General features: G+C 32.4%; 1 pseudogene; it reads left to right on the plus strand.

Moving 5' to 3' along the window:
* The first annotated feature begins 12892 nt into the window (after positions 1-12892).
* On the plus strand, positions 12893-13011 carry LOC111738369 (annotated as a pseudogene).
* Positions 13012-15605: the final 2594 nt, after the last annotated feature.

A 15605-nucleotide genomic window follows, 5' to 3' on the forward strand; every position in this document is an offset into this window, starting at 1 on the left:
CCATGAAACAATTAGTAGGATCTGTATCCCCAAGAGCCTTGGGTGCTTTTATTTCAGTCTTAAAGCACTCCTCAGTCTTAAAGCACATCTCAGTACTCTAGATGGGATAATAAAGAAATGAGCTTCCTTGGTAGTGTCCCTCACAGCTCGGGAATCTAGGCACTCACTCATACACACTCACTTTCCCCTCAGGAAATCATCTTTGAGAAGGTGCCTTGGGGAAGGGGTGATGCAAGAAGAGTAGAACTGTTCTTTTACTCTTTGCAGTTTATCCAATCTCAGATTTTTTTGTTGTTGTTCTAATGGTGTGCTGGGACTTCTCTGCTGGACTCCCAGACTTCCATATAGGCACTTTCATCTGTGAGTCATTGTCACAATCAGTGTTCTTTGAGGGAAAGACAGGAGAAAATTATTCCACCATTTTGTGACATTACTCCCTAAATTGTGATTTTTAGGATTCTAAATATATGAGTGTGGCTATTTTTATAATTGTTTCCTAATGATGTTTTGGTCCAAGAGGGTGGCTGTATGTTATTGATTCTTTGGAATTTCTTGAAACTTCTTTAGTAGTCAGTATGTCCACTTAATAAAACTGTCCCACATGTAACTAAATAAATATCTATAGATTTTTTTATGTGTGTGGGGAGAGGTGTCTGTATATCTATTGATAGTTAAAATCAAGCCTTACTTTTTCCCAGTCTTTGTTCGAGGATGCCTCAGTCACAATTTTACATAGTGAACAGGGGTCTGATCTCCTACTGTACCTGGATTACTATTTTACTTTTTATTCTGTAGGAGTTATTATGTTCTTGGGCTGCTTTTAATCTAAGATTTCCATAATTTGAGGCTAAAGCTTCTTATAGAGTGTTATGTGTGTCTTTTCCATCTCTCTCCCACTGTTATGATTTTTTGTGGATGTATATCTTTATTAAAGGGATGAATATGTTGATAGTTTGTTTTTCCTGTTATTAATATACATTGAACATTTGATCATGACAGCCATGAAGAAGTTATGCATAGATTTGCATCATCATTCTGACTCACATTTCTAAATCTCCTTTTTGTTGTTGTTTGCTGCTTGCCTTTATTTTTCATAAATTTCTGTGTCTGTGGGTCTCAGTCTCAGATAACCTAAATCAATAAGTTGGTTTTTGAATATAGGACACTGCATTTCTAAAAATCACTTATGTTATTTCTGGCAATAATCCAAGTTTAGGACCACTGACTCATTTAAATGTGTATTTTAAATTTCTTTTTTTGCAAGTTATTTAATTAATGGAAAATTCTTCAATTGAGAAACAAGTTTTTAAAATTTATGTTGTGTACAACCTGCATTTTCTTAGCTATATTTATTTATCCCATTAATAACTCATTTGTTGAACATATATTAATGCCTTCTATGTTCTAGGAACTACTATCTATACTAAAATAATAATATCTGACTATTTTGAAAAGATAGTCTAATGATTTAGCATGTAGATTCTGGATAGAGTGCTTCAGGACACAGCTCTGTTATTCACTAGCAGTGTAATGTTGAAAATTTGCTTAATGTTTTTATGTCTCAATTTGGATACAATGATGGCATCTTCCACATGGTGATTTAGTTTATTGTTTGAAATGGTGTCTGGAATATAAGTGCTTATTAAGTGCTTGCTGTGTGTTATTGAGTGCTTCCTTGTATCAGACACTGTTCTAAGCGTTTTTCATGCATTGATTAACCTAATATTCACAGCAAAACAACTATTTGAGATATATAGTATGAGACACTATCATAGGTAATGAGAAATTTTCTTAACATTAGTATTCTTGACATTAGCTTAAGTAATCTTTTGAGGACATAAAATGCATGTTACTAATAGTTCTAGTTCCACTTTTGAGCACAGTAGCCATGACACTGTAGACCCTCATGAGACATTGAATGAATAAGCTCACAGCGAGCCAAGAATTTGTGGAAGACATGCATTATCATAGTCAATATGAGGGAGGGAGAACTCAAAAGTAGGTTGCATTGAATAATGATATGAAAGACAAAGAAGACTGTGCTTCAAGCATGAGAAAGGTGAAAAGATAGGAAGGAAATCTGTGTTATAAGACCATGCTAATTATTTATGACCTGAAGAGCATGAGGATTTCGGAAAACATATTTTCTGTATACCAGCAACACACGATATTTACAGGGGTGGACAGAACATAAAATTGTAGCTAGGTTATGATGGGTCGTCTAAGTCAACCTAACGGGTTTAACTCTATATTCTAAAACTAGGGGTCAGCAAACTGTTTCTGTGAAAGGCCACAGTAAATATTTTAGGCTTTGAGGGACAAATGATCTATGTTATGACTATTCAACTCTGCTGTTGTAGTATGAGAGCAGACACTGATAGAAGTAAATGAGCTGTTGTGATTTAGTTCCAACAAAACACATTGCAGGTCAATTTTGATCTGAGGGTTCTAGTTTGCTGTGACCTGCTTTAAAAATTAAAAACAGAATTGTCATATGATCCAGCAATTCCACTTCTGGGTATGTATCCAAAGGAAATGAAAACAGGATATCAAAAAGATACCTGCACTCCCACATTCATTGCAGTATTATTTGGAATGACCATGTATGGAAACATTCTGTGTGTCCATTAACAGATTAATGGATAAGGAAGATATAAATGCACACACACACACACACACACACACACACACACACACATACACATCTGTGTGTATACATATATATAGGTATATGTGTGTGTGTGTATATATATATACACACATGTAACATGTATGTATATATAGGTTATGTATATGTGTGTGTGTATATATATAAAATGGAATATAATTTAGCCATTAAAAAGAAAGAAATCCTACCATTATGACAACATAGATGAATTTTGATGGTATTATGCTAAGTGAAATAAGTCAAACAATTACTTATATGTGGAATTACTTATATGTGGATATTACTCATATGTGGAATCCCCAAACCAAACTTATAGAAACAGTAAATATAATAGTAGTTATCAAGGGCTTGGGACTGGGGGAAATAGAGTGCAAACTTGCATCTAGAAGATGAATAAATTCTAGAGATCAAATGCACAGAATAGTGGTTATAGTCAACAGTACTGTATTATATACCTCAGAGTTGCTAAGAGAGTTGATCTTAAATGTTCTCACCACAAAAAAGAAATGATAATTATGTAACATGATAGAGGTGTTAGTTGATGCTACAGTAGTAATCATATTGAGATATATAAGTATATCAAATCAATGCATTATATGCCTTAAATTTATACAATCTTATATGTCAATTATATCTCAATTTAAAAAGGATAGAAAATCATAAAATTATATATCAATAAGTACTCTCAGTGGCTATAATTATTTGAATTTTTAATATGTGCCAGACACTGTGCATTATGTATGTCTCATTCATACTGTCTCACTTAACTGTATCATTATGTTAGGTCAGTATGTTCATTATCCTAATTTTTCTGTTAAACAAAGCAAACATGCTGAGAGGGATTAAGTAATTTACCCAAGGCTACCCAGCTAGTGAATGTCTACTTCAGACAATAGATCAGGACTGTTAAGATCTTATGGGAAATAAATTAGAAGTGCCATACTATAGATTCCTTGTATTCAAGAAGTGTATAATCTTTTGAGGTGGAAAATCATATTGTACAGATAATTTTATGTTTATTAGAACAGTACAACAGCTGTCAAAAATAATATAATGAAGTCATATAGGTGCTGTCTCTATCTTAAGGACCTACCACACTTCTAAATACGCAGCAGAATATTGTGCAATTGGTTTGCAAACTATTAAAAATAATGAACAATTAAAAAACATTTTTGATAGTAAAATTTTAGTTCTATAAATGAAAGTGTTATTTACATAATAGATTTTCTGTTTATAAATATATATGTGTACAGTGCAGTGTAGAAAAATTTAAAACACCAAAAATATACAATAAAAATTAAAACCACATATAATTACATGATATGCTTTTAGTATGTCTACACATTTATTTCTATGATTTTCAAAATCCATGTATACTTGCCTTATAAAATTTAAAAGTATTCTATCTATATGTTTTTCTAGTAATTGTCCTTGGAATAACATTTCCAAAAATATGTTTTGTTTTCATTAAACATACAGTTTTAATATTGCTACTTTAAGTGAACTTTAGGTAAATATTTAATAAAAACTAAAGGGCTGATTAAAATGTGATGTCAGTATTTCCTCCCTCTTGCTTCCAGATTGGAGGCCACCTTTCCTTTTGAATAGCCCCTTGATGACATGATATCAAAAAGCAATCAGATAAAATACAGCCCCACAAGAATACAATACAAAACTAGTAAATCTTGTAGTCTTGCAAAAAAAATTACGATGTATCTTCATTAAAGTGTTATATATTAACAATAAAATGTAGCATGACAAGAATATGGCTTTGTTCATAAAATCAGCTTCAGCGTAGGCTCTTGTTATGGCTTAAGAAAGATATATGAACAGTTTGAAGTAAATTACAGAAATAAATCTTTCCTGGCTGCACCTAAAGCTCTGCAGATAGTTAAAAACAATAACACATGAGGAAGGAGAAAGTGTAAATTTTTTTGGGTTACTGAATCCTGCAAGTGACAAGTCCTGTGAATTTCACTGATGTCATATTACTGTCATTAACATTTTTCTTCATTGGCTGGCTTCTGTGTTGTGATTGACATTCAGTACAATTCAGGGCAATGTTTAAAAAATGTTGATAAACAAAGCACAGAATTTAAATTTTAGTAGTCATTCCTATTGAAGTGAATAAATGAAAGATCAGAAAAGAAAGCATATGAGTCAATACAGTATTTCTGGAATATTTATTTAGGGCAGGTGCAGGTCATGAAATTGTTGGTTCTAGAAAATTGTTTCCTTAATACTCTCATAATCTCTCTCCTTAATTTCTATAAAATGGAATTGCTAAAATTTTGTTTTATACTATTTTTTACACTGTCATTAGTTTAAACAAGGAGGAGAAGGAAGGTTTATTCCAACCCTATACATTTAAAACATGTGACTTACTCATTACCTGGCTTCTTGTGTTTAACCTCATCCCTACCTCAAATCTGAAAACAGCCTACTAGCTTTGAATTTGAGTGAGTCCTAAAGATCCACTTATTTTTTCTTAAATTCTTGCTCACCATATTTTGCACATTGAGTATGGTTAATTGAGGTTTAACATATATGTTAAATTCTGACTCAATATCAGCTAATTCAGGTACTAGCTCTATAAAGCTCCTAGAGCACGATACTCCCTTACAATTTCAAAAGAAAAGTTGACGACGAAGTATGAGGGTACTAAAGGAGTATACTTTCCTGGATTTCTCCTAGTATTTTCAGATTAATGATACAGATTTAAATCTTGCTCCAAATCAAGTTGTGTCTCAGATGTTGCTGATGCTGACTTAAGATAGATACAGTCCTTCCACCATTTAGCAGTAGGTGACAGTGGTGATTGTTAGAATAACTAAACAGTAAATAAGTCTTTTTTTTTTTTTTTATTTTATCCTGAAGTAGTTTTAAACTTGTGAGAATACTATTTGTCTTTACTACAAGGCACAGTTTTAAAATAGAGACAGATCTTAGGTTGGAATCACAGTCTCGATTGGTGATACCTTAACCTGACATATACAAAAACTGACCCATTCTAAGAGATTTATTCAGGTTTGTATATGCTGGAACATTCATTGTTTGATTTAAAAGAATAAAGAAAAAGGCGTCAGATCGAAGGCCAAAAAGATGCTATCAAGGGCAAGTCAGGTAAACTTTCTGAGTCTCAGTTGACTCATCTGTAAAATGGCAATAATATTGTATGGTTTCTCTAGATCAATAAGTTATTATTAAGAAAGCAAGAAAATAGGTATTAAAAGGATTAAATGAAAATAGTATTGTCTATACTTTACATAAACTATCCAAAGTGATACATTGAAAAGGAATTGTTCGACATGCCAGATTAGTCATCAGAACTACTCTCTACAGATGTTTAGGTAAATTATCACTTGCTTTCATTATACCTGAAATATATGTTGCAAGAGATCCTTTATACGAAAATCTTATTAGGTGTGCCCCTCTATATTTAGAATAAGGGCAAAAAGGATAAACTATTATGTATCTTGACTATGTATTTCCAGTAAAGTTACAAAAAAGAAGTAGGAAAATAAAAGATATTCTAAGAAATAAAAATATATCCTACCAGTTATCACATTAATTGTATAAATATGTTATCAGACACTTTTTATATAATGATGTACTTTGTATTAATGTCACCTTTTCATTAGAACTTCAAACAGTATTACACAGTTCATCTCAGATATACCATGCGCACATATATACATTTGTTTTTAATCTAAGACAGACAGAAGCTAACCTTCTTATGGCCTTGACTATTTTATATAACCCATTGCTGATGTCTTCTTTCCAGGAAGATGAATTGTATCTTTGCCTTTCTATTATCTGGCATGTTATCCCTATAAACTAGGAGACAATCCTTACAGTTTCCTAATTCTAGCTCGTGACATATTTCTTTGAGGGAGATAATTCATAAATATAATTTCTTGAAAAGCTCATGGCAATCCCAAGTCATCTGTATAATTTGTTTTCAATAAAAGTGATATAAATTTATGTCATGAATTTGATATAACTTCTAACTTAGATTTTTAAAAAATTCCTTTGTGTAATGCTTCGAGAGACATCTGCTTTGATAGTCATTAGATGTGCATCTGGTCAAAAATAGTCTCCACATGTTGGTTGCTGGAAAGTAAGTTTACAAAAACCATAACCATGATTCAATGGAGTATTAGTAAAGTGTTTCAGTTATCCATCGCTATTTACAACGTCCATGTGGGTTTGTCAGTACAACTTTTGAAATGTAACAAATTAATATCCTTACTTTGACTTAATTTGTGGACAGATGGCATGAATAGGACTGAGTGATGCATTGGGCTTTCCCTGAGCTTGTCAAGATTTATTTACAGCATAGGAGCCATCCTCTGATGTCTGATTATCTGCTTCATTTAGTAGGAAAGAAATTAACATCTTATTTCTGTGCTGATGACTCAGCAGGTAGCATACCACTAACACAAATACACACACACACACACACACACACACACACACACACACACACACACACCAAAAAAGCACTGGTCTTCAAATCAAACAAGACCAATTAAAGAGCTAAATTATTTTATTAGACCCAAGGGATAGAAGCAATTATTTCAGTTGACGAGTAGAGTAATGAATTTTTGGAAAAGAAATGAGTATTTCATTTCTGGCATAGCTAAGTAAAAGGTGGTATTTTAAATAAAATTTTTAACATAATTCTATACATTTATATGCCTTGTAATATACGCAGTTTAGAACAAAAAAAGGTCCACTGCAGTAAAGCACATATTTCAACTACATATGTTAAATGCTACTTAATTTTTCATTGAATGCAAGCCCCAAGGAAAACACTATTAGCTAGAAAGCATAATTTGAAATATAGAAGGTATGTTTTTTTTACAACATAAAATATACTTAAATTTACATATTAAACTATTTTGCAAGTTTGACATACTTTAATAAGGCCCTTTCTTGATATAATAACATATCTTAATGCTGTCAAATGTAATATGAGAAATATGCCTGGCATGACAATTTTATTTTATCTCTTTGGACAAATAAACTATTTAAAAGCATTAATGCGGTAGCTATTTGTAGCAAATTGTATATAGATACATAGCATAAATGGTGCTGGAAAAATTGGACATCAACATGCAAAAAAATAAAAATTAATCTAGACGTAGACCTTTCATCTTTCACAAAACTTATCTCAAATTGGATCACAGACCTAGATGTAAATGACAAAACTATAAAACTTCTAGAAGGTAACATAGAAAAATCTAGATGACTTTTGGTTTGGCAATGAGTTTTTAGACATAACACCCAAAGCACAATCTATGGAAGAAAAAAGTGGTAAGCTAGACTTCATTGAATCTTAAAACTTCAGCTCTGCAAAAGACACCGGTCAGAGAATGAGAAAACAAGCCATAGAATGGGAGAAATTTTTGCAAATGAGACATCCAGTAAAGTACATTTATCCAAAATATTCAAAGAATTCCTAACACTAAACAATTTGAAAACAAACAGCCCAGTTGAAAATAAGCAAAAGATCTGAATAGACCCCTCACCAAAGAAGATATACAGATGGCATAAAGGCATATGAAAAGATACTCAATATCACATGTCTTTAGGGAATTACAAAGTAAAACAACGAGATACCACTACACACCTATTAAAATGAGTAAGATTGAAAACACCGACAATACTGAATGCTGGTGAGGATATGGAGCTATAGAAACTCACCTTCCTCACTGGTGGGAATACAAACTGGTACAGCCAATTTGGCAGGTTATTTTACAGTTTCTCACAAAGACATAGTCTTAGCCATACAATCCGGGAGCCATGCTCTATGGTATTTACCCAAATGAGTTATAAACTTGTGTCCTCATAAAAACCTGCATACAAATGCTTATAACAGCTTTATTCATAATGGTAAAACTCAAAAGCTATCCAGATATCCTTCAATAGATGAATATGTAAACAAACAGCGGTACATATATATAATAGAACATTTTCAGTGATAAAAAGAAATGAACTATCAAGCCACAAAATGACATGGAAGAACCTCAAATGTGTATAGCTAAGTGAAAGAAGCCAGTTGAAAAGGCTGCATGCTATATGATTCCAACCATATGGCATTCTGGAAAGAGCAAAATAATAGAGGTAGTAAAAAGATCAGGAGTTGCTGGAAGTTTGGAAGGAAGGATGAATAAGTGATGTACAGAGAATTTTTAGGGCAGTGAAACTCTTGCATGATATAATGGTGGATACATGGCATTATGCATTTGTCAAAACCCACAGAATGTACAACACAAAGAGTGAATCCTAAACTATGAGCATGAATGGATAATTTATCAACATTGATTCAGCAATGTAAGAAACATTCCACACTAATGCAATAAGTTAATAATGAGGTAACTAGGGGTGGGGTGGGGTGGAAGGAAGTATATGGGAGCTTTCTATACTTTCTGCTCAATTTTTCTGTAAATCTAAAACTGCTTTAAAAACAAAGCCAATTCATTTAAAATGGATTAAATTAGAAATAAGCAAAATTGAATTTAAACAGAATGGTTTTCAATCTAGACAAATATATGACTAATATTAAAAAGCTTTTTTACAGAGACTCATGGATATGGACAAGTGGTTACCAGAGGGTCAGGGCAGGGAGGGGGAGGTAGGTGGGGTTAAAGGGGTCAGATACATGGCGACAGAAAGAAATATAACTTTGGGAGGTGAACACACAATGTAAATATATATATACCTTACTGTTAAAATGTACAGCTGAATCTTAACCAGATTTTGTTAACCAATGTCACCATAAAAATATTTAATTAATTAAAACATTTTTTAAAAATAAAAGGCTTTTTTAGAAAAGTAATGATAAATAACAAGGATTCTGTCACAGTTAATATGAAAAACAAAAGTTAGAGATTCAAGTTTAGCAAAATCTATTCAATCTCATTGAATGCTTTGGGTAAAAGAGCCAGTAGACAGCATTTCAGTTACGGTAGGTATCAGTGTTGAGAAGATAAACCATGTGATTTATATGAATTCCTTCATTTATTCATTCAAATACGAATAAAGCACATGTTAAATGATCTAGTAAAAGAAAAAGTTAAAGAACAATTACAAGGTAGTATAGCACACTAAAGAGACTAAAGAGCCTTCTATTAAAGGAAAATGGGATAAAAATGACTATACCTTTTAATTTATTGCTGAGCTCTAAAGATGTAAGGAAAATTATCAGGATCATTTTCCCCATTAAAATGATCTGGAAGTAAAAAGACCATGGTGATTTATAAGCATTTACAAAAGAGGGGGATGCCTGTGGAAAATCTTTGCTGAAATCTAGAAAGATGGTTAAACCATTTTCGGAATGCAATGTCTTTGGCATCAAACAAACACAAAGGCAAATCCTCATGGATGAAGTAACCACCAGTATATCTGCTAAATCAGCCAACCTTCCAATCAAAGATAACAAAAACATTCAGACGTAGACTCTCATAGCCTTTAGATATTCTAGTAATAATACATAGAATACAAAAAATTGAGTCTGATTTTTTAATGAATTATTAAATTATTAAATATTAAATTAATAAATAAAATCACAAATATGAGCGGACCCAGCTATAATAAAAAACAACTAGATTTGAAAAAAGTACTAAATAGAAATCTTAGATAAGGTATGTGTGTGATTTATAGTTAGATAGATAGATAAATAGATATAGATAGTATAATTGTAGATAATTGACACTAAAATTAGTGAACTGGAAAATATATATGAAGAATTTGATTTTAAGAGAGAAGAATTGGAGTATAGGCAACAGAAGGAAATTACATTTCTTTGAGCATCATAGTTAGGCTTTGGAAAAAGCCATTAAATGATATATAAATGTTTTAAAAACAAAATTAAAAATGATAGGAAGAAAACAAAGAATTTGACTTTAATATACTATAATTTAATTAAATTGAATTAAATTAAATGGCAAGTTCTTTTTGTTTGGAAACAGTTATCTGGTTTCTTTTGCAGCTAAATAGAGTTGGAAAAGAGAGGAGAAATGAATTCTGATGGTATATCTAGCATTGGATTACAGAAATTGCCAAAAAAATTCATTGCCAAATGGAGCAGACCTTTTCCTGAATGCAAAATTCAGCAACTATATCTGAGAACAAGTAGTGAAACTGAGAAAAATAGGATTACTGCTACTTGGCGTGAATGTAGAAAAGACTACAGGGTACAACGAAAAGTCCTGATGGCTTTAGAAAAACCCACCAAAGTCAATTTCCAGACTGAGGACTGAACCGAGGAAAATCTGCTGGAATTAGAATCCCACTTTAATAGGCAGAAATATTGGTGGTTTTGGGGGGGGAAAAAAAAGAAGATGGAGACAGGGTTTCAGAGAACCCAGATCTCAGAATAGTGGAGGAGGCTGCACAAACAGCCATTATTTTAAGTGCTGTGAGGTGTAAATAGTTAAGAGAGCCACCTAGACACCCCTCAACTCCCCCTAGCAAACTCGTTTAAACAAGAACATAAAAGAATTGCTAATGCCAAAATGTTATAAGAAAAAAAAAATTATCTAAATTTTCTGAATGACAATGGCGGGGAGGGGATATAACCTAATATTACAAAAGAAGCTACTAGAGAAATCAACTTTAGATAACCAAAATTAATAGGTGGAGCTGTGGCATAAGGATTGACGATAAATGTTGATTATAAATAAAAGCAATGTAAAACTAAATTATAGAGGTAAATATGCTAGAGTAGTATGTAAATGTTACATACTGTACTGTATAGATATAATATAACTATCAAGAATAGGGAGAGAAAATGAAAACTATATCTCAATATCAATTAAGATAACACAAAGGCAAAAATAAATGTTTAATGTTTTGAAGACTCTCCTTTCTTTCCACACATTCCCCCACATTTATTCTCTTTTGACATCCCCTCCCTACTCCCACCATACAACGTACTGACTACAACTTGTTAAAAAATCTTTATGATTTTCTTAACAGTTGCTTGAAAAATTTATTTTTGTACTACACGTTTTCTTTTTGCCAGATGCGTCTAACAAGTATGTTTGGAGAGACCTACTCTCAGGCCACTCCATTAAACCCCCTTCCCTCTCCCTCTCAGTATTTATAATAATCAAAGAAGTACCCAGTTTTATAGCCCTCAGTTATGCCTTTTTTTTGACATTTTATTTTTTAATATATATATCTATGGATATAGATATGTAATTTTGTCAAACTTTTTTCTGTACAAAAGTCTTAAGATTTAAAACTATTATTTGTATTATATGATGGTGATATGTTAATGTTACAAAATTTTTAATGAAAAATATTTTTGTTACTAGTCAGTTTCATAATTATTTTTTAAGTTTGTATATTATCCGATGTTGATGCAAAATATTATATGATATGTTTTTGTTTAAGAATGTAATGTGTGTAATAAACATATAGAGTGTATTTGACCTTAAGGAAATAAAAAGTAGTCTGATTCGCAGAGATTTATCATGTTGGCAGGTTGATCTTGGTATCTCTAAAAGAAAAGCAGTCTACTGAATTTTTACTTGATCCATATAAATGGAAAGGTTCTAGGCTGTGTGAACAAAAATCTAACTTGAATCACCAACACAGAGTCATGGTTCCTTAATCAAGTCCCGAACTGTGCTAGTTTGTAGACCCAGAACCCCTTGAATGAAAGGGAGATCAGTTCCCCTTATATGTGTATGTTATACTTTAGAATGATTCCAAATATGTTCATGAAGCAAATTAATATATATTCATGTTTTATTTCTGATATTTTAAGTTCCCTTAGAGTAAACCTTTGTGTATCTGAGATAATACTCAAACAAGAAAAATTATAAAATGCATGAAACCTTATGGTAGGTGAGCTGTGAGCCCAAAGCTATTGCAGCTTGGCATGCACTGAGTATATTAAAAATACAACAAAGAGTATAAGGCCCTAAGTAGTCATACTTCAGCATTTCCTCACTGAAAGCTAATATGGAAAGTAGGACAAAGAGTTTGTTTTTTAGATGATTTCAAGGATCAAAAGAAAGTGTTAAAGTTGGAAAGATGATAAATCTACAATCTGTCATAAGTATTGCTTCTCCAGAGACTTATTTTTGTTTATAGTTTGAAATCTATTATTAGATGAAAATGACTTGAGTTTTGGGGAATGCAAATTTTTATTTGTTTTTGTACATTATCGGCATTGTTCATGCTTAAATGTGTGTGGAAAAATATTTGGTCTACGGCCATGCCACTCTGAACAAGCCCGATCCCGTCTGATCTCAGAAACTAAGCAGGGTCGGGCCTGGTTAGTACTTGGATGAGAGACCACCTAGGAAGACCAGGTGCTGTAGGCGTAAAAAAATAAAAAATAAGGGATTGTAAGCTTACAAGGTCCTTGCAATCTACGAGGTCAACCAAGGGTTGCCTCACATATAAAAATATATATGTATATATATTTGAATTACATGTATGGTTTTATACTTCCTGGAATCTTTTAACAGTCTGAGATATTTATATAAAGTGAGAGTATTGATATGATAAGACAGAGGATTTTATATATAATTTATGTAATTATTCTGCATAGATAATCTCTAAGGTAGTGCTGTCCAATAGAAATCTCAGTAGTGATGGAAATGTTCTATATCTGTGCTGTCTGATACTGTAGCCTCTAGCCACAGGTAGCTCTTGAGCACTTAAAATGTGGCTAGTGAGACTGAAGAAGTGACTTTTAAAATTTTAAATTTTTAATTTATTCAAATATAATTTTACATATCCTTGTGGCCTGTGGCTATTGATGCATGTTAGACAGTGCATCTCTCAATCTGTAAGAGATGAAGTCAAGTGAGTGTACAGTTGTACATACAGAAATATTTCAGAATTGCCTACCATTCTGTGTACTACATAGAATATTAACTAATAAATACTATTTTCAAGTTGTATTTTAATTAGTCAAATACCACCACCTACCCACACACAAACACACACATACATACTACATACATGTTATGCTTATTTACAAAGTCTTTAATTCTATCTATCAGGTAAAGTTGCTATTGCTCATGAAATTTTCTTGAAATTTTAATTGAGTTTAGAATGATATGGTCCCTAATTGGTAATAAAAATATCTTTTTAATCACTGGTATGTTTGATATAATTTAGATCACATACACCAATTCAGACCAGTTCTATATTTTTAACAGCATTATTTTCTGAACCAAATTCCCTGCTTGAAATAATTTTTATCTTAGATATTACTCCTGCGTTTATGGTAGATTTTTACTGATTATTTGTCTAGCCACATGCTTGTGTCTGGTTCCTCTGTTGTATAATCATTGTATAAAAACAATGAAACTGTAAGTCTCTGTAGTTACCTCTGGCATGAGTTTTTACGGAAGGTGACCCAGTTTGGATATTCAGTTTATGACGATGAATTAAAGGGCTTCACCTGACATGCTTAAGGGATCAAATATTTGCCCATGGCTTCTTCAGTATAATGTACTAACTAATTAAGTAGGCCTACTCTTTATTGCTGTGACATTGTGTGCCTAAGAATAATAAATATTCTGTATGTAAAAGGGTGCAGAAAAGCATATGTAACCAGAAGCAAAATTTAGCAATATTATTAAAATATAGAACTTGCCAGCTGTGAACTTAGTCTGAAAAAAAAAAAAGCAACACAAATTATTCTTTTCTATAGATTGTTTTATTTGTTTTCATGGTTTATTTTAGTCATATAGTAAGCTCGTTGGAGTGACCTGGGTTGGAAGAAATGATTACTCTTCTCAGTTTTACCACCGGAATGTAGTGTGCATTATATCTTTCACTTGATGGTATATTGAAGGTAATTGATTCCCAAGTGTTTTCTGTGAATATTTACATTTCAAATTAAACTGTAAGGTCCGAAATGACATGAATCATTTATTTGGATTTCCAATCATTCTTAGTATAGGATAGTTTCGATTTATGTTTTCATTTAAATAAACACAATTATACCAATATTTATTGAGAAAATTACATGTGCACTCTGACATTCTGGAGAGGGACAAATGAGAAATATAGGCTTAATTAACAAATAAATCCTAAGCACTTATTCAGGCACTGGGTACACAGAGGTGGAGTATACAGCCATGGCCTTGCTCTTTATTAAGTTATAATACAGTAGTTCAGAAGATAGCATTCAGTAAATCACACAAAAATAATCTTAATCATAGATATGAGTGTAAAATTTAAAATACTATGAGTATATAATGAAGAATAGGCTAGAATTGGTGGGTGTGATAAGAAATGGGGCACAATGTGTTCAGGGATAGCCTTTTGGAGTAAATGCCATTTAAGTTGAGACCTGAAAGGGATAAGAAAGAGTTTATTGTCAAAGAGTGAATGGTATAATTATGTGTTAGAGAGAGTAAAGAACACAAGCAAAGGCTCTGAAGTGGGAAACGACAAGGCATATTCAGAAATAGAAGGCCAGTGTAGTTGGAGTGTAGTAAACAAGGCAGCAGGGAGGGAAGATGATACTGGGAAAGCAGTGAAGCTCCACATGATGCAGGACCTCAGAAGTCATGTTAGAGAACTTTATGTTGCGAGAAATAAAAAGAAAGAAGTTTCAATTCAGAAATAACAAAATACAACTTAAATGATTAAAAGATCATTCTGTTATGCTCGATAGATCTTTCTGTAAGCTATTGCTGAGTGCTGGTAAGAGAAGATAAGGCCTGAAACTAAGATGTACTGTCAGTGATGATGGAGTGGTTTGAATGGATCTGAGATTTACTTCAGAGTAGGGAGTGACAAGACTAGGTAATTAATTGAATGTGATCAATGAAAGATGTCAGTTAAAGGTTTTGGTGAAAGGAAGATGACTTCTGGGATTCTGGCACAAATAACTGGGGTAATGGTGATTACATTTACTGCAATGGGAGAGGACTGAAGAAGAAAAAAGATGTGG

The sequence above is a fragment of the Pteropus vampyrus genome, unplaced genomic scaffold (assembly GCF_000151845.1).
Source record: "Pteropus vampyrus isolate Shadow unplaced genomic scaffold, Pvam_2.0 Scaffold37, whole genome shotgun sequence".
In the NCBI taxonomy this organism is placed as follows: domain Eukaryota; kingdom Metazoa; phylum Chordata; class Mammalia; order Chiroptera; family Pteropodidae; genus Pteropus; species Pteropus vampyrus.